The following is a 22,982-nucleotide window of genomic DNA, read 5'->3' as shown; positions in this document are numbered from 1 at the left end:
TCTTCCGTCCAACCTTTCAGTGTCTTGCCTCTTCATTTTACTTCTCCCTCTATTCAACTTCTTTCCATCCACTCCGCAGTTACCGCATTTTGTACGGTAAACCACTTCTGCGATTATCCAATACCACCATCTAAAACTTCAATCAAATATCTGTAGGATGGGGGGGGGGGGGGGGGGGGGCAAAAACTGTGGTGTTAACCGGTGTACATATTAGAGGACCACACCAGTTATTTTTACACCGGTGTTGAATTGGTGGTGTTAGTTTTACACCTATAGGTGTCATTGCAACACCTTTGGTTGTTACATTTACACGCTTTGGTGTTATTTTTAATCTCTAGGGTGTAATTTTAACACCTCGGGGTGTAGTCCTCTATTAACACCAACTGGTGTCAGTTTTAACACCGCTTTTTTTACAGTGCATGTAGCTTCAAACCACTACCTCTCTCTAAAAAACGCCCGTTATCAACCACAATACAATCCATGAAATAAGCACAATTTGAACACAAAACAAAACCAAAAAGCCTGTGTATCCATTGACATCTTTTATGTTTGATAAGATATCCACGCATAAAGGATTATCAAAACCATCACCCCCACCCCATGTGCGCCACAAATTCTACACCCTACATATTAGCCCCCTTTCAGCTCACCAAACGCAAGATATGTTATTCATATCTGGTTCCAAAATACACTGGGTTCTCTTTTACTGTAAAAATGCAGAAATGTCTCTCAATTTACCCAGAATGCCTTGTTATGTACCCTGGCGCTGGCATGACTTAGGCTGCATATTCAGACCGCTTTACTCAAGGGAAGGGTTTGCATGTGCAGTGAACTGCCCTATTACAATCTATGCAGCCACTGAACATAATGTTACTCAAAGTAACTCTGCTATATGTCTGACTGTTTCAGCATAATTTGGAACTTGCCGATAAAGCACAATATAAGCAATATATCGGCCTGTGAAATTTCTTAGTCCTATATTTATCAAGAAATTGTGACTGTTTAAATTCCTTTCTTGAAAATTGCTCAAAATTTCCAAATTAAATTCCCACAATATTCCCGTTTCCTCAGTGCATGGAAATTTTTAACTGTGAAAATTCCTGGGAATTTTGAAACCCTAGTTTTGATTATACATGATGGTATGTGAAATCCTGATGGACTCAATAAACATTTATAATTTGTTTATAAATTGTATTCATAATACTTAGAGAACACATCTAAACAAATAAAATATTTAGAAAGTGTGTCCTATAGCTATAGCTGCTGCGTAATAGGGAAATATTTTACAAATCAGATGGATACTCAAAAGAACATGCCTTCTTATACTGTAATATTGACACCCAGGCTGAACATGACGAATAAGAATATACGATACATAATTACACAATGGCGTGACTACTTTTCTTCTTTATTCTTTCTGTCGGTATAAAACTGTCTGAGAAAGTTTCATCAAAACTAACACATATTAACTATAAACCAGAAAACTCAGAAGCTTTAAACAAGTGAACTATCTTCAACTTGTCAAACATCATTCTGTTTAACCTTCTCCGATAATATGACAAGTGGCAAATGAAGGTTAAATAAACTATATTTATAACAACACACCAACATCTATACTTAGACCAAAAAACTAAGCCTATATAACAGTATAAGTACTCTAAAACATAAAATCATCCTTCATTATCTGACTTATATACTTATCCGATAACGAGAAACACAAAGGAGCCATGAATAGCAGGCCTATATAAGAATATACAAATAACACAGGTGTAAATTATAATTAATTCTCTCTGATAATGCTAATGACAAAATTAAAAGTATCTTTAAAACAGAAAAGAATGTTAAATTCCATGATAAATAGGGGGGGGGGGGCGGAACGTATTTTCGTTTGGGGACAAAGCCCCCCAAAAAAGGGCGCACTTACAATGTAAAATTTGTTTTTGGTGCAAACGGATTTTTTTTCACCATGAAATTATCATCTGCGTGAAGCAGTTGTGTGTTTTGTAGCAATTTAGTTGAGCAAAGCCTTTTTGAAGTGATTTCTGATTGACACATTATATTTTTGCGCGAGCGATCGGTTTGGAAAAATTTTCACTGGGCTACGACGCGCCACCTTTATATACATTATAATGATATTCCTTTGCATACTATGTATAGGTAGTATATTACATGTACATACCTGTGGAATGCAGTCCATTGTAAAATTCCACATGGACATGAAAAGAGATGTTATTGCTGTTATTATTTTTTACCGTCATTATTCATTATTATTATCATTTTTAACCATCTGTATTTACATGTATATTCTTTATCATCATTTATTATTATCATTAGCATTATTGTCATTTTCATCATTATTAACAAAATAAGTTGATAAATAGTCACCCCCCCAAAAAAAACAATCCCCGTTATCTGGAGCTTATTCACGGGTGACAAACATTCTTAATTCATTCGCTCACGCCAGGGGCGGCGGAGCGAAGTTGAAAGTGGGAGGGGGGGGGGGACAGGGAAAAAAGGGCACTTTCTTCAGTTTCAGTAGACAAAATCCATCATAAATACAGTTATAACAATTGAAATGTAATAAAGAAACACGTAACGCATTATATATATATATTTGCTATTTGCTTTGCTATCATCAGAGTGACTAAATATTTAGAGACAGAAAACAATAAATTTATGAAAAATGAACCTAACCCCTTTTGACAAATGAGTTCTTCAGAAGAGTTTAGTTGCAAAAGGGTTAGGTCCACTCCAAAAAAAAAAAATCATTTTTTAACTGATTCCCCCATATTGTAATATTCTTATGCGAAACTGAATTTTCATGATACCCTACCATGAGAACATAAAATTGGGTATAAAAGAAATCTACCTGTCTTCATATTTCTTATGAAGATATTCTTTAATTTCCAAAAAAATTATATGTGGACCTAACCCCTTTTTCCAATAAACTGAAATGGACCTAACCCCTTTTGAAAAAAAAGTGATTTTTCTGTGCCATTTTAGTTCACCTTTTAATAGGAATTTCAACTTTTCTTTGGTATCATCTTATAGAGTTACTAAAAACATATATACATTGAGACATAAAAATCAAATTTGATGAAAAATGGACCTAACCCCTTTTGCATGTTTTGCAAGACTCTTCATGATGTTTATGATATTGATAGATTCATTACTAAGCCGAAAACCTTTGTGCATATTCATCAGATTCTACAAAGAGTTTATTATATCTATTTTCAAAGTTTTATTGATATTCAAGCTATATAAAACTGAAAACAAACACCGTCATTATCATGATGATCTGTTTTCAAAGTTGAATTATAATGTTAAACCCACTTTATTATAGCAGGGTTATATACTGAATTTACATTTTTGTTTCCTTATCATTTTAAAAGCGATCAGTATAATATCGTTTTCAAAGTTAAATATTTGTAATTGCTCAGGTACAACCCTAGCCAAGATATTTATCAATACTTTTGAATACATAGATCAAAATGGACGAAATGAATATAAATTAATCATGAAAGAAATAGAAATTACAAAAGAACAACAAAATTAATCTACCTACAAATGAAAAACTCCAGGTTTTGTTGACATTATTTACTTTTTACACTAATAAATAATAAAGCATAATTATGTTACAAATGCTTCTTTTTTGCTAACAGCATCTTGCATGATGTTACACTGCAAAAACTCCGGTGTTGATTGAACACCAGCCCGGAATCTATTTATGTCCACACCAGAGAAGTATTGGAACAACACCAGTTTGGAATCAAATCGATGCTGTTTTCAACCTAATTGGTGTTGCATAAACACCTATCAGATGTTAGACCAAAACGAAACTGGTGTTGTTTAACACTTCCCTGGTGTGGACATATATATATTCCGGGCTGGTGTTAAATCAACACCAGAGTTTTTGCAGTTTACAAGAGCCCACTTCATGACAGTTGTAAAAATCAAAAACTTGCCGAAAACTTGTTAATATGACTGGTATCGATGGGAAAGGCTCATTCTTTTCCTAGCCGATTTAAAGCATCCCATTTTTATCACTGTCATTATTACATATCTGCCATTTTTACCTTTGCAATTTTAACTGCCATTTTTCACCTCTGCCTTTTTTTTTTACCTCTGCCATTTTGCACTGTACCTAAAAGCTGTCAATTAAAAGTGCTCCTGAAATTCTAAATTAACGATCTTAATGTGACAAAAGGCGATGTTTCAGAAAGAGTTAACAATGCATTGTGTCAAGTTATAATTGTAATTGAACTAAGTTTTTGTTTACAGTTAAGAGAGGAATTTTATATCAATCACAATTGTATGATCGGGTTTGATTGAATCTATCGCAGATCTTTGTTATAGACATAATAGGAATAATCATCAGCATTTTGCTTACATGACTTAGACAAACATAATTATGCCTAGGTATCTCCAGACCTGCTTTCATGCTCAATAGCCCTTTAATGTATTTCACATCATTTTGATAGTGAAAATTCCCCTTTTCTTTATTTATTGATATAACACGTATATTTTTGTTCAAATACGTAATGGAATATTATACTGTTTAACAACTTTAAAATGAACAAAATTATCATATTACAGGATTGTTTCTCACAACTATACTCCACACCTTTGAATTTCCTACAACAATAAGTTCTACATTGGTATCCACCAAATATTTATAAATATGCTAGGCGAAAAACCTTGAGAAAGTAATCGAAATGAAAACAAACTGCCAATAATATAGTTTCTGTATGAATATGATACCTTTACTTCCAATTAAATATTTTACCAGAACACTGTTTACAATACTCGTACTATTGTTTGCCCTGGGTTATATTCATGTACATGCAGTAGCGTACCTACGATTTTCCACATGGGGGGCAAAACCGTCCGCCCAAAAATTTGACAAGCAAAAAAAAAAAAAAAAAAAAAATGGTTTTCAGGCTCGTCAGGGGGGGGGGGGGGGACAAAAAAGGTTTTCAAGCTCGTCAGGGGGGGGGGGGCAGGAATATGTCTTTTGCATGGGTTGTGACTCGTCAGGGGGGGGGGGCAGACTGCCCACCGTAGGTACGCTAGTGTGTACATGTATCACTTTTAATTCAAAAATGCGATGCTTTAGCAAGCAGATGTTCAACGATTGAATCATTCCATTTGCTTGTTTTCTTCCCTTCAATGATTCCATGTGGTATTTTGAGCCCAAAATACTCGGCGTATACTTCGAGAACATCTAGCCCATCAGGGTTGGGTAGATCAGGAATAAAAAACCTTTCCATCTTTCCATCTACACAGTGGACCACGCTGCCATCCGGATTAATGAAGTAATGTACCTGATCCCCACGGAACATCTCCGGGTAGCAAGTATTTTCCTCTTTTATCAACGTGTTTTTTGTGGTCTTCAAGATCGTTCCATCTTTCAAAGCAAGTATCACAGGCATATCTTGAGCCATGCTTCTTGCTGGCCTACGGACCTGTGAACATACAAATAGGAATGGTTCATTTAAAAAATAGGAGTCACAGCATATTTCCTATAGATGACTTTAGATAATATCTGGACAAAAAATAGTTTTCTTTCCCTACATGATATCTTTAAAAAAAAAAAAAAAACCCAAACTGGTTTAAAAAAGGAGTAGTTGGCAGGTGTGTGGCCCGTGGCAGAAAGAGTTGCAATCAATCGCAACTCCAAAAATCATGTGCAACTTGATTTACAACCAATCAACAACGCGCATTTTTGACTTGCGATTGATTTTTTGACTTGCGTTTAAACGCGACTCTTTCTGCAACGGGCCCCTGTTCTTGAAGTACAACAAGCCAGAATATTCACACTAAGAAATTCGGGTTCAATTTTACACTCCTAGGGGTGAACAGGCTTGTCCCTATACGAGTACCCCTAGGGGTGCACACGTACACCCCGAATAGGGGTGTAAGTGTGCACCTCTATTTAGGGTGACCATCTGCACCTTAGAGGGTGTACACGTCTACCCCTTAGGGTGCATAATGTACCCCATCTAAAATAGCAAAGAGATTGTCGAGACTTCCGGTCCTTTCACTTTTTGTATTGACTTTTTAGTTACCTTAGCTGGGATTCGAACTCACTTCGTTTCATGTGTAGTCAAGATTCTTCCCGCAATGCCAGCGAGAAACGCTGATATCTGATGAGGTCTCTAGCGATATGATCTAATACTTTTTTGACCTGCGCTAATTGTTATGATTCAAGTAGCTCTATTTACTGATTCTCCAAAAGTATACGTAATCAAACGTGTTTTTGAAACAGTTATCATCACATAAATATTAAATATTTTAAAAATTATTTCACTTCTGGTGGCGTAAGTGCATTGTTATTTCGGGTAATCTTCTATCACAAATCAACTTTATAAACTCCTCAGAAAAAGTTTGGAAATCTGACTTTGATCGATAATCCCTTCTCGGTTTTAGTTAATATTAATGTGTAATTGATATCAATGAATAGAGCAATTAATTCTCTTTAAAATGATACCCTACATGATATGATTATGGTTGACATGGAGGTGCAGTGCCTTGAAATGTGGAACAAGGTCAAAATTCAAAGGTTGCAAAATGACACAATATTGAAAGTTACTGTTCTTTATTCCGTGGTGATGAGTGAGTTTCTCAGCGGTTTATTTTGTTTTCATGCACATTAACATCAACATTAACATGAAATCAAACAAACCTCTGCACAAGAAAACACATAACAAACACTCATGCATGGGTATTTCAAACCACGATTCAAACCATACATAAACTACAACAAAACATAAAAAATGAAGAAGCAGGGGCTTGATTTGATTGGATTTTCATCTCTATTGACACAGACAAAAGAATCATGTTCTGTATTGACACTTCATAACTATTTCTGCTCGTTTTGCAGCTTTTCAATTCAGACCTCATCCAACACTTTTGAATCCTGCTCTTTTCGTGATGGCATGATCACAACAAGCATGGTATCATTTTAAAGAAAATTAAATGATCTTTTGAATGATGTCAAATATGCATTGTGTAACATTAGGAGTTGGGAGAAATCAATGGCCAAACTCAGAGTTCCAAACTTTTTTGAGAGGTTTATATGTTTTTTTTTCTCATTTTTTCCCCTTCCACAGGGTTCTTTATTTTCAAGAAGCATAATTACACTGTATAAACATTTACATTTTTTCAGACAAACAGTAAATGAACATGGTATATACATAATTCCGAATACATAGACATATAGTCAAACTGTCACAGCCAAATTAAATTTGGCAAGAAAATTAAGAGATCTGATACATATATCTAAGAAATAAACATTGGTATTATTATAAGTATGTTTGTTAATGTGACAGATTGCCAGCTTGTTCGAAAAGTTTCTGAAACGAAACCATTTCTTTCTGAACCATTTTGCTCTGAAATTTGTTTCATAAATAATTTTTCCATTTCATAATAAAGTTTTAAAGCCGACATAATTGTGGTAAATGAAGGTATCTCTTTTCTCAATTTGGCTATACAGTGCGTCCCACAAAAAACGAAACCGAGATTTATCGATGATTTATAATAACTTAATCGCAAATACAATAGACAAATGACCTACCATTTTAAAGCTTAGAATCTCCTCTTTCATCTGAAATTACTTAGATTATTTCTCATTTACGCATGAGTGAGCAAAAACAATTTTAAAAGGGGATACCAAAAAGTCACTTGGCGGGCCGTATCTGGGTTTTAAAAAGAAAACCACATTTTTAACAAGTTCAATATCTGCTCTTTAATTTGATACCTCAATTACAGAAAATGGTCAAGAAATAACAAAGTTCTGGTCATTTGAAATAAGGCTTGAATTTCAATAATTTCATAAAATGAAGAGGTTTTACAGGCTAGCGTTCAAACTCACTCGACACTCCGTTTTGTTGACGATCAGCCATGCATTAAGTCTTTTGTTACCGTGCGATAGCTTCAGTGGGAAACCGGTGAAAACACGTTTATTTAATGAAATTATGGAAATACAAGCATTGTTTCGAGGGATCATAACTTTTTTACTACTTGACCATTTTCTGTGATTTAGGTATCAAAGAAAAGAGAAGATATTGAACTTTATAGTCGTGTGATTTTCTTTTTGAAATTCAGATACCCCCCGCCAAATGAGTTTTTGGCATCCTTTCTTCGAATTGTTTTTGCTCAATCATGCATGAATGAGAAATAATCTAAGTAATACCAGATGAAAGAGGAGATTCTAAGCTTTACATTGGTAGGTCATTTGTCTATTGTATTAATGATTAAGTTATGATAAATCATCGCTAAATCTCGGTTTCGTTTTTTCTGGGACGCACTGTATATACATGTATATCTTTTCTTACCATCATCGTGACACATTTAAGAGCATTATTATTTGTACCACAAAATCCAAACAATTTGTTTTCATTCGTTAATACGATCACCTCTCGAGTATTTTGAAATGTCCATGTTTCTATTCTCGACCATATTACATTAGAATGAGTACAACGACAAAATATATGCATAATTGTTTCATCATTATCTATACAAAAAGTACATTTGATATTTGTTACTATATACCAAATTTCAACAGAGAATCTTTCATATACAATATTTTGTTTAAAAGTTTAATTTGAAACCATCTTATGTTTATATCCATAGTTGCCTGAAAAAGAATCAAACAAAAAGCAACCCAAAGGTATGGAAGCTTAAAAGTGCCACTGAGATGTTGAGATAATTATCTTAGGAAGTCGACATCATGATAAAAAAAGATCAGATGACGAGATCCCGGATCTCATCATGTCGACATCTTGTAGAAGAGATGATCAGATGACAAGATCATGGATCGAAGATCTTGTCATCTGATCATCTCTTCTACAAGATGTCGACATGACGAGATCCGGGATCTTGTCATCTGATCATCTCTTCAAAAATATGTCGACATGACAAGATCCAGGATCTTGTCATCTGATCATCTCTTCTAAAAGATGTCGACATGATGAGATCCGGGATCTCGTCATCTGATCTTTTGCTATCATGATGTCGACTGTCCAAGATAATTATCTCAACATCTCGGTGGCACTTTTAAGCTTCCATACAAAGGTAATCTCGAAAACCTGACAGACCTTTCCAGCTGACAAGAGCCTTACGTTCTTCAACTTTAAAGTTAAAAAAGAGCGATATATATTTGAGCAACCTACACGTGTTTTCACTACAAGGTGCAAAGCGTCAGGAATGATTGGTTCAACGGATTTTAGTAATTAAATGTGAATCTGTGGGAAAACCAGACCTTAGTGCGCCACAAAGACCGTTATACTGTCGATATTGGTTTGAATACCATAAGCACGTTGAAATTCAAAGTATGGAAAGACGGTACCATTAACAAAATGTATTCCTCGTAAATCCCATGACCTGAAATAGATTGGTTTTGTTATTTATTTTTATTCGAGGGTTATTCCAGAGAGGCTGACAGGCTCAAGCAAGTCTGACCAAGCAAGTAAAGCTTCTTTCCAAGTTGGATTTTAATTCGTGTCTGCCAATGGTATGTTATAATGTGAGCCCATGTACAAGTGAAGGTTGTGTGTTTGATTTAAGAAAACATTGAACATATGAAAAGTAAAACTGTTTTGAGAATCACTGAAAAATCGTCTTATCCATGAAATCTTCAGAGATTTAGCATGTATGAAAATATCAATCACTTTAACCCCGCCTTTATCATACAGTTGACACATTTGCCTTCTACTTATTTTATCAGGTTTGTTTCCCCATATCAATGCATAAAATGAACGATTTATATCTATCATTATTGCCTGACTTGGTTCTGGAAGTGAAAGCAATAAATAATTTAGATTCGGTACCAAGATTTTACGACAGTATTTCTTCCCAGAATGGTTAAAGTTCTGTTAGACCATGAGACAATTTGACGTTTCATTTCTTTATTTTGATTCAGTATATTTATGGTCGACCATTTCTACTAGATTAACAGAAAAATCTAACCAAAGTACCTAGAGGAGCTCTCTGATACCCAATGTAATTTATGCTCAGGAAGAAGTTACTTTTTACAAAATCTATTTTCCCTATCCATATTGCATAAATTTTTATATATATTGACCTTGAGGCCCGATATTTTTTTTTCAAAATGACCTAATATTTTAAGTGCACCTAGTAAATCTTCTTTTGAACCCTTCAGTGTAAAAATTGTGTCGTCAGCATATTGTTGTAATTTACTATATTTTCCGTCTACATGCAAACCAGTAATATCATTGGACTTTCTAACTAAAGTTCTGATATTTCACTAGCAAGTAAAAAGAGATAGGGTGATAACGGATCTCCTAGGCGACATCCTCTTCCTATAATAAATCTTTTTGTACAAAAACCATTCACTGTTACACAAGAAGAAGCATTTGAATAAAATACATGAATCCATTTCTTAAATGACGGACCAAATTGAAAAAAGTCAAGGACATCAAACATAAATTTATGCGATACACAAGTGAATGCTTTTTCAAAATCAATCATTAACAACATACCAGGTATATCATTGAGTTCCGTGTAAAGGAGAATATCATAAAGCAAGCGAATGTTTTCTCCAATAAAACGTCCTTTCAAAAAACCCTTTTGATTTTCATTTATTAAGAGGGGGCAATACACATTTTAAACGATTTGCGATACACCCAGTTGCAATTATATATGTATAACATTTAAAAGTGAAATTGGTCGCCAATTTTGTAATAAATGTCTTGGCTTATTTTTCTTGGGGATTAAAGTAATCCCCTTGGTTTTGTGTTTGAAACAAAGAACCTGTTATATATACGCGAAATTCAAAGATCTGACCATGAATAGTTTTAGATATTTCCAAAAATAAGCAAAAGAATTCAACAGAGAATCCATCTAGCCCAGGAGATTTATTAGTTTTCATACTTTGTAACACGTCATACACTTCCTTTTCTAGCAAAGGTCCTTCTAGTATGTTGGACACTGTTGGAGTTAACTTAGGAATTTCCGGAAAATTCAGTATTGCTAAATCTATATATTCAATGTTCCCCTTTTTCATAAAGTCTTGAATAAAATCGAAAAATTTCATTGGATATTTCATCTTGTCCAGTGATCACTTCTCCATTTTCTGTAGACAGTTTTCTTATTTCTTTATTAACTTTATTTTGTTTTTCTAAATTCAGGAAATATTTCGATGGCTTTTCACCAAATTTCATCCACGTTATTTTGGATCTAATAATAATTCCATCAATAGTTTTCGAACGGTATGATTCAAGTTGTGATTTTTTATCATCAATTTATACAAATATTTCAATATTCTTCTCCAATTCTTTATCTTTATTTTCTTTCTTTACGAATGAACTATAAGATATAGATTCACCCTTCAAAAGCATAATCAGAGTTTCAAAAAATAACTGGTCATTGATAGAAAGTATACAATTTTCAACTTAATTATCATCACATCATTTGTAGCGTAATATGTTATTGTTTCTTTTATAGTTTTGATAATCCTTGACACAAACTGATCATCCTGTAAAAAAGAATTGTTGAATTTCCATATACCAGGGCCCCGCTTTATCTTGTTCAATTTCAAACTAAGGAGGACCAATGAATGGTCTATTCTATAACCTGACTAAATTTCCGATTTATGGACAACTGATAACAATTCTGAAGATAATATTATAAGGAAAAAATCTAACCTTCCTTGCTTAAAAGGGTTTGGCTGACGCCACGTATAATACCTTTTCACCGGATACATGATTCTCAATGGATCACATAAATCTAAATCATTTTTCATAATGTAAACCTGATAGCTTGCTCTAGGATTATTCATATGTAAATAATTATGGGTATCTATAATCTGGTCCTGAACAAGGTTCCAATCTCCACAAATAATCACATGTGAATTTTCGAAATCAATGATGATACGTTGTAAATCAATGTAAAATTCTGGTCTATCAGTATTCGGGCCGTATAAAGAAACCAATGTGGTATCATACTCATATAGTGTCAAGTCTAAGGCTATAAAATTTCCGTTATTGTCTGTTATACTTTGGTTAACTTAACTGTAACAGTAAGAGAATCTTTGAATAAAATTGCAACACCTTTGGAGCTGGATGTGTGATAAGGAAAAAAAAACATTTTCTTCCCCAAATTCTACATATTTCTGTTTCTGTGGCTGGGGTGAAATGGGTTTCTTGTATACAACATATATCATACTGTTTAGATTTTAAATATGATAGTACGTCAATGCATTTTAATCTAAAACAAAGGTAATTATAATTTCACTTGCATGAGAAAAATACGATACGAATTCACCCTCTTTGGAGAAAAGGAAATGTTTTAGAAACAAATCCTGTCATGTTTTCTTTAATGCTAACGTACCAGAGCTAGCCCACACAGTCACCTATCATGACAGCTCGAGAACTTGCTATACGTAGACACGCATGTTGCTAGAGTCGGTTCTCATGGAGGTTTTTAGAAAAACTTGGAAACAATTAACTAAATCTTGGTGTTTTTAAAGTGAATTAATCAACGGAGATTCCATTTCTTAAAAAAAATTATACTCCACTAGCAGAAAGAACAATTGAAACAATATGTTTTAAACCGAATAAATAAATAAAGTTAATAAACAGCTACAGTTGCGAGGACATCATTTCCGAGAAATGATGTGAACATAAACAATACAATTAACATTAAACCTAACAAGATAGATGTCAATCATAAATAATATAAAGTAAATGTTATTTAATCTTAAACTTGGGGGATATCATAGGACATTCTTCCCACCCCCAAAACAACCAGCAGCGTAACAGGCCTGGGTCGGTGGCCAGGGGGAGGGTGGGGTGGGGAACAAGAGCCAAAAAAAAATCACGGTCATATCATGGTATGAGCAGGATTTTTTTTTTTATGATTGTGCCCCGAGCATTAGGACGAAGCTCAATGCGTGATAAGTAAAAAAAAAGAGGGGAAAGGGGCCCAGCATTGCGCGTGCAGTAAAAAAGTTGCTTAATAAAGTCCCGAGCGAGCGAGAAAAAATAGTTTCCTTTTTCTCAAAATCGAGCGAGAAGCACGGGCTATAATTTTTTTTGCTGTAGACCCTACTAACTTGAAAAGGGACCTGTTAAGGACTAGCTGTTTGCATTGGGTCATGAAGCCCTTGGAACCTCGTGATATATTTAAACATTGCAGATTACCACTGTTTTACCAAATCGCGGGTACATACACAACACATATTAACTTCAACGCAGTTGCTATAAACATTCATAATATTTTACACCTGTCCAGTTTTACGTGTTGATGAGTTAATTCATTTGAAAGTCAAAGTTTACAAGCCTTCAAAACATCAGTTTACAATTAGCCTTCATCTGTACGTATTGAATAAGAAAGTGCCCCTAAAAAGGGGGTGGGAGTGCATTTACCTGAGATAGGTTAAGAAAGTTTCCACTTCCCGCCATGAAGATGATATTTGTTTTTATTGGACAAGGTAGTAGTTGGTTTTCCCACCTTCTTTTGGTGACGTTTGAAGACCTTTGACGTTTGAAGACCTCACAGCTGTTTCAGGAATTCCAAACCTATAATAAGAAAAGTATGCAGGCAATTAAGATAACTATGTAGGTAATTATTTCACGATTTTGTTAGGCCCTAATTAAATAAAAGTGATCTTTCTGTATTTCGCATTATCATAGGTCCAGTTGCAGTATTTGTCAAGGCTCATTAATATTAAATTTCATTTGGTTATTTATTTGTTAAGTTTTTATTCTTCTATCATAATGATCTCGATGGTGTTGGGTTGAAATAAATAAAACTTATAATAGACATATACGTAACTATCAGCCAGCTAACACAAAAACATTGACAAAATATCATAAAAATGTTTCCTCATGAAAATGTTTTAGGAAAATGTTAAAATCATATGAAAATGTATTGTTTTCTCATTGCTATAAAACATTTCCCTAACGTTTAACTGCAACATAAAAAACATGTTAAACATAATTTCATAATGTATTTTAATAATATGAATAAAATGTTGCAGTGATATCTTTCTGATGTTTTAAGTTAATGATCTGAAAACGTTTTTAATCATTTCTGAAACCATACATTTTTATATAATTTTAACTTTTTTTGAAAACATAATAGTGTTGATTACAATTAATGTTCTAAAAATGTTATTTTAATAATGTTAAGAAAATGTCGCAAATATGATTTCTTCCTAAATGTTTCAAGTAAATGTTTTCAAAAATATTGTTTGGTTTCAAGGTCATCTTCACAACTCTTTCTTCTAACAACCCATATTATCATTCTATCATTCTATATCCTACGCCTATCCATTGAATCCTGCCACTGATTACTAATTATGTGGCGGCTTTTCAATACTTGGCAAATTACGGTTAATAAAAAATATTTAACCCCTTAAAAATTTCCCCTAAAATAAATTATTTATTTTTATGAAAATGATATGGGAATCAAGCTACACGTTTTCCCAATATTGGCATGATGTTTTCCACAAATTGTCAGATTGTTTTCCCAACGTTGGCATATTGTAATTGTTTTCAAACAACCCAGGAACAAATTAGATTCCAACGTTGTATCATCGTCACAATTATTATTTTCACTATTCAAGTGAAACTATATTGCAACCGGATTTTGCAGGTTGGGTCATGTACGAATAAAATAAGAACGTTATCACAAAAACGTTATCATAACATTATAAATGTTATTGAATAATTGTTTCTAGAAAAATGTTGAAATGATATTTTTAAAAAGTAAAAATAAGTATGTTTCTGATACATTTAAAAAATATTTTTGAAAATATTACAAAAACATTTCTAAAACATGTTTTGTTAAAATATTTGAGAAACATTTTATCATGACATTTCGAGAATATTTTATGTTGTCATAATATTCTAACAACATATTTGTAATGTTTTTTTATATAATGTTTAACATTATAAGAACGATGTTAGTAAAATGTATTTTTCTGAAATAATGTTATATCATAAAAACGTAATAATTTTCATGCAAGAATTATCTTGAAAACATGAAAAATTGTTTTCTTTAACATGAAGTCTTATCTATGTAGGGTTTTGAAAAACTTAAAAAATTATTTAAAATGGTGTTCAATATAATATCTTTTGAATATTTTCTCTTGACCTTTCAATAACGTTTTATGTTGTTGTTATACATATTATATCAACCTTCAAAAATATTTTTTAGATCCCATCTATAAATTTATGAAGATGATAGTGAGGTTAAAAAAGTTAAAATAAGGATGCTTCTAATATATTTTGAAATATTTTTAAAAATATTATTTAGTTTTCTTAAGAAATTTTTATCATGTCATTTTAACATCAAGATTGGACATTTTGATAAGATGTTTTAATAAAATGTTTGAAAAATGTCTTTGAAAAATGTCTTTTAAATGTGTTCTTGTCAGGCCATCAAAACATTACATGTTTGTTATCATAATCACGTTATTTAATAATGTTTCATTAACGTTATGCAAATGCTCTTGAGAAACGTTTTTTGAAAGCATTTCTAAGATCTTTCAAAAATGTTATCATAACGTTATGTGTTAGCTGGGTTAATACAATTGTCATGCACTCATCGTAGTTTGTATTTGTGATGCAGTGCTTTGATTGACAAGTCATCAAGGACACCGCCTTCGCCCTTGAATTCGAATTAAAATCACAGTTATCGAGTGGGCGTGTTAAAGGTCCCATGATTCTAAAGACGAATTGCAATCATCATTACAATGATGGTTTAAGATTCACGTGTGAAAAGGCCCGTAGTTATTGAGGCAATCAATTAAACATGCTGATGGTCATACTTGGAATCCCATTTTCATTGGTCTTTCTTTTGCCATTTTGTGACTTTGGATTCTTGAACAAAGTGATTTGAGGGGCTACAGCTTCTTTGTGATTTAATCAATCTCGTAATTATTATTATTATTATTATTATTATTTGTTTTGGCGTCACCTGTGCCTGGAAGGCGAAAAGCGAAACGAATCACTGTGACCCGCAGGTCTCTCCTCCCGATATAACTGATTGGGGGAATGCAGGTGGACCACTACACCGGGGTTTCCCCCTACTCTTATACGAATAGTGCAATAGTAATTATTGATGCATGCTTAGTAAAGATTATTGAAGCTAGCCCGTGTCAAAATTTTGTTCATTTTGACTGAGTGGCATTTTCGTAGTGCGCTTGTGAAGTTTGATAAGTTTCATCATTTAGATAAATATTTTGACAATAGAAATATGAAGAAAACAGACGAAATCAAAATATCGTCAGTCATGATTTTGTATTACATAGAAACATGAATAATATGAATGAACGACATACATTAGAAATATTTACCTTGATTATCAAAGGGGGGGGGGGGGAGGCTCGGGCCGGAGTGCCCCACCCCCTGGATTAACCACTGCCCTAAAGAATATCCTGTGTGTATATGTATGTATTTTCAGCGTTGGTTTAGATTGAAGACAAAATATGAGAGACAATATAAAACACCAAAAATGATTTTGCGTTCATGATAATTGTCGTTTATATTTGAACAAGTATTTGTATTTGAGGTTTGTCTCAAAGCGTGTATGTTATAAGCAATGATAATACAATGTGTATTGATTCCAATTATCGACCTCTGAAATTAAAACAGATTCCCGTACTACAGGAAACAACAGATTTCAGTGAAACGAATATATGAGATGTGATCAGAGCAAAGCTCCACCCAAGGATTATTTATTACGAGGATGTATATGAACGCCTCTGGCATGTCTGGCAGTCTCGCCTGCATTATACGCAATTCGATATTGCCTCTGAAAACAGCTAATAAAAAATTATTCAAAAAAGAAAACACTAATACAGGTCCTCTCCTTTTAGAAAAGGGTGTCTTAAGAGTTTCTGCTATCTTCTATCTGCAGTTGGGTTCTTTTATGTTTCAATGGAACAATAATGACTTGCCTCTGGCATTTAATTATATGTTCATAAAAAACAACTGTACGCTTTAAATACACAATATATATTTTTCTATTTGTACTCATTTGTGTATCACTTTTAGGACGGTCAGAGAGTGGATTGGGCACCTGGTAGTCAGGGAAACTCTTTTATCAACCACATACCTCTTCTAAATTTTGCTTCATTTGATGTTTTTTCTCTACTAGCAACTATCAAGATTTTTTTCTTTTCCTCGTCTGACAAGTGCTCCATCCCCTCACTATGTCCGTATGTTTGTCATTGTAAATAAATTACATACATGTACATTCATATTTACAGCCGCATACCCTTACAAAAAACCTGTCTACTATTTTCTATTTCATTGGCATACGACCAATTCTGTCAAAATATTTCATGTCATCCTTAAACGTTGCAATCGTGAACAGCAATATAATAGACAGGTCTTCTTTCCCTCTTTTTTTTCTTTTATGTTTTGCTTTGTCTTTCTTGTTTTGTCTAGTAACCTGTGTGTCCCTGTTCTTTGTAACGTTCTTTGTTCTCGTCCTTGTCCAGTTCTGCAACCTTCTACGAGCTCAGCTCTATTTTTTTCTGTAACTATTTTTAGCTATCAATGATTACATGTTAATTATTTGTTAAGGGCCTATCCACAACAAGCTTTTGCTTTACTAGTCCATCCACTTTGAATCTGCATTTATATTGTAATTATGCATACAATTTCGGAATGAGTTATGTTTTTTTTTATTTTGATTGATTTGTGGAAAATAAAATGAAATGAAAATATGATAATAAAATATGTCCATTCACCAAAAATGACCTTTGACCATGATTATGTGACCTAAGACACGTGCAAAACAATCATTCATACTTGATTACCTTTATGTCGATGTTTCATGAGCTTGATCCATAAACGTTCTAAGTTACCCAGGTAACAATACAGCGTTGGACCAACGTTGGATCAACGTTGGGAAATTTTTTCCCAACGTTGCCTCAACGTTGGCAGGCCAACGTTGCATCATCGATAGAAGTGCACGCGCATACATCGTCAGACCAACAACATTTCCAACGTTAGTTCAACGTTGTCCAGCAACAATGTTTCAACGTTGTCTGGCAACGTTGATCCAATGTTGGCTAAATAGTCAAATACAACATTGCTACAACGTTGGTAAGCAACGTTGTATCATCGATAGAAGTGCACGTCCATACATCGTCAGACCAACAACATTTCCAACGTCAGTTCAACGTTGTCCACCATCAATGCTCCAACGTTGGTATAATGTCGGCTGAGTCATCAATAACAGCGTTGCTGCAACGTTGATGGGCAACGTTGAAGCAGCGATGGACGTGCACTTGCATACATCGTCAGTCCAACTATGTTTACAACGTTGGTTCAACGCTGTCCAGCAACAATGCTCCAACGTTGTCTGGCAACATTGCTCCAACATTGTTACAACGTTGTCACAACGTTGCTCCAACATTGCTCCAACGTTATTCCAACGTATGGCAGTAATTAACAAAACATTAATTGGTTTCAAGGTGAAGTCCACCATTACAACTCTACACTCAAATCTTTATCATCATATGTCTTATCCTATCCTAAAATCCTACATCCTAATCCTATATCCTATTCCTATCATCCTACACCTATCCACTGTATCCTGTCATTGACTCCTATATATAGAGCAACTTTGCTATACTTGGCAGAATACAGTTAATATCATTTTCCACACTTAACCTTGAATATTTCACTTAGAATAATATGTTTTGATTATATATGATATGGTAATGGAGCCACATACTTTTCTGAAACTTTTCATGGTGGAAATATTGAATAAACATAAATACTCTAATTATTATAGCAATATTACCTAAAATTTTGGTCATTTACTGATGTAATGAATATTCATGAGTGCATAATCATTGTCCAGATGAGGCAGGTATGGCAGCGTTGGTCCAATGTTGGTCCAACGTTGGGTGACGTTGATCCAACGTTGGTATAATGTTGGTCCAATGTTGATGGAAAGTTGATTCAACTTTAGTCCAATGTTAGTCCAACGTTGGCGTAAACGTTGATTCAATGTTTGTCTAATATCGGTTAAATGTTGTTGTAACGTTGATTCTTTGTTGGTCTAATTCTAAACAAATCCAACGATGCGCCATCTCCATCAAACAGTTTTCAACACTGTGCCATCATCATCTGTAATCTGTTCATGATTCTATCAAAAAACATTACAACTATTATTACAGCTATTCATTTCTTTTCATTCTTTCTGTTACAAGTCTCTTCACATAATTAAGAGAAATCAAGATAATTACGTGTGATATTTATTGAGGCCTTTGTAGCATTCAAACTTTTTTGACATCCTCTTTTTCTCAAACAAGACTAATACCAAAAAAACATATGCATATGTAATAAAAATTAAGATGTATTACATTTTCTTGCGAGTTGCAATCTCTGTTTCTGTCTACAATTGTTTAATGACTCGGTATGCAATGCCAATTGCAACGTCAGTAATCATCACAAAAACTCACATGTGTAATTGCAGTCTCTCAGTATCTACAAAATCAAAAAAGGAGGTCGCGTAACTTGGCCTCACTCAGAGTAACGTAGCTACTGCCTACTGTAACTAAAGAGTGCCTCTTTTTTATTAAGATAGAAGTCAACTGATATCTCAATATGCATGGCCATGGCCTAGTCTCGCTCGTGCCATAACTATTAAATGATATTTCAGCGTCAAGTGTAGCATGCCTCACATAGCAACTACAGGTTTGACTGCAGTTGGAAAACACTCGGTCCAGGCTAGGCCAGGCAGGACCGACCAAGTCAATTCAAGGCAGCGTATAATAAATAAGGCAGGAATGCCAGGTAGCAAGTCATTTGGGTGATTTCAAGTACGGTGTACGGTGTTGAGAGCGTGAAAGGGCTGCTGAACTGAGCTCCAACACCAAGCGTAATATTATTTTTCATTGAAATGTATTAAAACTCTAATGATTTGCTCTCATCTTAAATGTAAAAGATAATTTTACGGAGATGGTTCGTCGTGTTCGCCCCCTGTTCGTAATTAAGCTACAGTTCATCAACACCAACACTGAACTTTAAATCACGATTCTCCCAATCCCTGGGGTACGTCGGTGTTGCTGAATGGGGAAATTGCTTGTAGATCATCAACACCATGCAGCCACAGTGCAGTGTTGGGTTCAGTAGATGACAATCAACACCAGCCTTCAACACAAACTGCCGGAAATACACCATATTTTCCGAGGTCAATCTTAACACCAGCCTGATTCAAGTACGGTGTTGTCACAACACCAACACTAACCCAGGGAGCTCCGGCCTGCTCAGCGGGCCGGAGCCCAGGGGCTTACCGTGTAATTCACCATACCCACGGTAGTAGCGTGAAGTATGGTCTAAATAATTATCCGAATAAATAGTTAAAACAGAAATTAAGCACTTACCACGATTATATCATACCTGCCAACCTTTGACAATAAAAAATCAGTATCAAAGTTCCGAGGGCGCCGAGCGGGTGTCCGGTCCGCTCCAACGGTATAGCGACTCTTTGCATTTTCAGCATGTAAAAGTAGCATTTCCCTACACTTTTAAAAGCAAATTTACCCTCATTACCACACCAGAGGATGACCTACATGTAGAGTCAACCTTTATTTATCAATTAAAAATTAAAAAAAGGTCTTTAAACTATCACTTTTGTGACATAAACCACCGTTTCATTCAGGTGTGATATATCTATATAGACTTAGGGGTAATTTTTCTTGTTCATCAGAGCTCTCTAAAAACTTTGATTTTGAGCATATTTTTGTGAGGCCCTCTATTGGTGGAAAGTGAGATTGATGCAGATCTTCATCTCCACACATTCTATTTTCAATTAGACCAAAAAATAATTTCAAGATTTTATGATGAATTTAGATTTAAGTTATCCCTACTGTATTAAAAACTGACAAGCCAAAAAATCAAACATTTATTATCCAGCCTATCAATCAAGCATCAAGAGAAAATAAGCCAAACATTGACATTGTCTTATTCATGTTATTTCACCACACAGGGGTTACTGACTGAGGACAAGGTTATATAATAACCTACATTTTATAAGTGCTTGTTGGTAGAAGAAAGCAGATTTTCAACCATGACAAAAACGGAGCCGAAACTAACGGCTGCATGCGCCCGACCCGCACCCACCACTGCACTTGCGGTGCGCTGGAAAAAGACGGGGAGGCTGAGGCGCAGCCACTGGGCGGGCGCCGGGAGTTCAGGCATGGTTTAGGCAAGCGAAGCAAGGAAAGTAGATTTAGCGTTCGGCTCCGAAGGCTCAACCCGAGATCGAAAGTTGATCATCTTTCTTCCTCAAAAAATTGACAATTATTCGAAAAATAAAGTACAGATCAATGTTAAAATTGCGTAGGGATAGATCTAACTTAATTGCGTCGGTACGCAGCCGGGCGGGGGCCGGTGTTCAACGACCTGCCGTTCATATCATCAGCAGACTCAGCGATATACCACTGTAATCACCAACACACTCTAGATATGTACGATACATCACTTACTCACTCCCACACTACAAAATCATCCGGCGACATGGGCAAAAACCTCAAATAAAAAGTGAAATTTTCTTACCTAAATCACCTTGTTTCGCGTCAAAAATATCACCATCGGTGATTCTTAACATCGTAGTTAGGAAACAAGGGCCCGTATTCACAAAAGAAGTTTAAACCCCCCCTGGGTTTAAACCCCCTCCTGGTTTTTTGAAACCATGGTTTAAACCCAGGGGGGGTTTAAACCCCCTCTCTGATTCACAAACGATGGTTTTTTTAAACCATGGTTTAAACCACAGTCTAAATTTAAACTGTGGTCTAAATTTAGACTGTGGTTTAAACCATGGTTTAAATTTAGACCATGGTTTAAACCATGGGTTTTTTCCTACTGAGCATGCTCAGTAGGTCAGATGCTGTCTGCTACATCCAAAATGGAGGAGGCTAACTTTAGGTGTGTTGGAGCTGGAAGGGAGAGAGCAAAGGGAAACTGGCAGACAGCTGAAAGAAACCTCCTCCTCCAACTAATCACAGAGCGAAGGGAAGTTCTTCTATGTAGGAAGACTGATTATAATAGTAATTTGAAAAAAACAGCAGCATGGGATGATTTGTCCAATAAATTCCACTCCAAATATGGAAATAAATGGAGCACAAATCAAATTAAGGACCAGTGGAAAAGAATGAGGCTCAATGCCAAGAAAGAACATTCCAATTTCAGTAAGGAATCAAGAAAGACTGGCGGAGGTCCACCTCCACCTGAGCCCAGTCACTTCAGCATGATTGTGAAGGAGCTATGCCCAATGGATTTTCAGCAATTCAGAAATCCATTTGACGATGACAACGAAATCGCAGCCGAATACTTGGCATTTGGATCGCTCAGTTCCATGGCAACAGGTCGTGCCACTGAGTAAGTCCATTTTATGGTTAAAATCAACATTTTCTAGGAATACATGTATAATCAGCTCAAACAAAATGAATATTTTATAAATATGAAATGCTATTTGTAATTTTCAAACGACAAGATTGGGTAAAATTAAACTTCAAACTTTGGGCAAATCACGATCGTCTGCTCATCCTCACTCGTCCGAGTTCAGTCCCATCCATTGCAATCCATGTTATGAATTTTAAGACCAACGCTAGCGAACGAGCTGGCCGCCCGGAACTTGGGGATGCCACCGACTCAGCTTGTCGAACGTAGACGATCACCGCCAAATGAGGGTTTTTAGTCCCGGGTTCGGTAATCTAATCAATTGGCAAATTTCCTTACAATATCATAGAATTTCATTTTAGTTGCTAGTATGAAGAATATTCTCAATTAACTACTTACATTGGCAGTGTAGAATGTCGCTCTTGTAAAATATGAAGCCTACATTATTTAAAGTAAATTACTGTAGAAGCTGTTATTTTCGCGTACAGAATTTTTCGCGAATCGCGGGGGTCCCGACATTTTCGCGGGTTGTTAAATTCGCGATCGGAAGATGTAGAAAACATTTCCACAGCATTTAACAGAAGCAAAACT

The 22,982-nt window shown here is 34.9% G+C and overlaps 1 long non-coding RNA gene across 1 annotated transcript; it reads right to left on the bottom strand.

Annotated features, from left to right (window-relative positions):
* Nucleotides 1-522: 522 nt before the first annotated feature.
* LOC135155519 (uncharacterized) lies at nucleotides 523-22,982 on the bottom strand. Its single transcript, XR_010294666.1, has 3 exons — nucleotides 22,791-22,982; nucleotides 13,389-13,541; nucleotides 523-5,465 (listed from the first exon to the last, which is right to left on the bottom strand). It is a non-coding gene; the product is annotated as an uncharacterized LOC135155519 (long non-coding RNA).

The sequence above is a fragment of the Lytechinus pictus genome, chromosome 9 (assembly GCF_037042905.1).
Source record: "Lytechinus pictus isolate F3 Inbred chromosome 9, Lp3.0, whole genome shotgun sequence".
NCBI classification, from domain to species: domain Eukaryota; kingdom Metazoa; phylum Echinodermata; class Echinoidea; order Temnopleuroida; family Toxopneustidae; genus Lytechinus; species Lytechinus pictus.
This window is presented reverse-complemented; position numbering and strand designations above follow the sequence as displayed.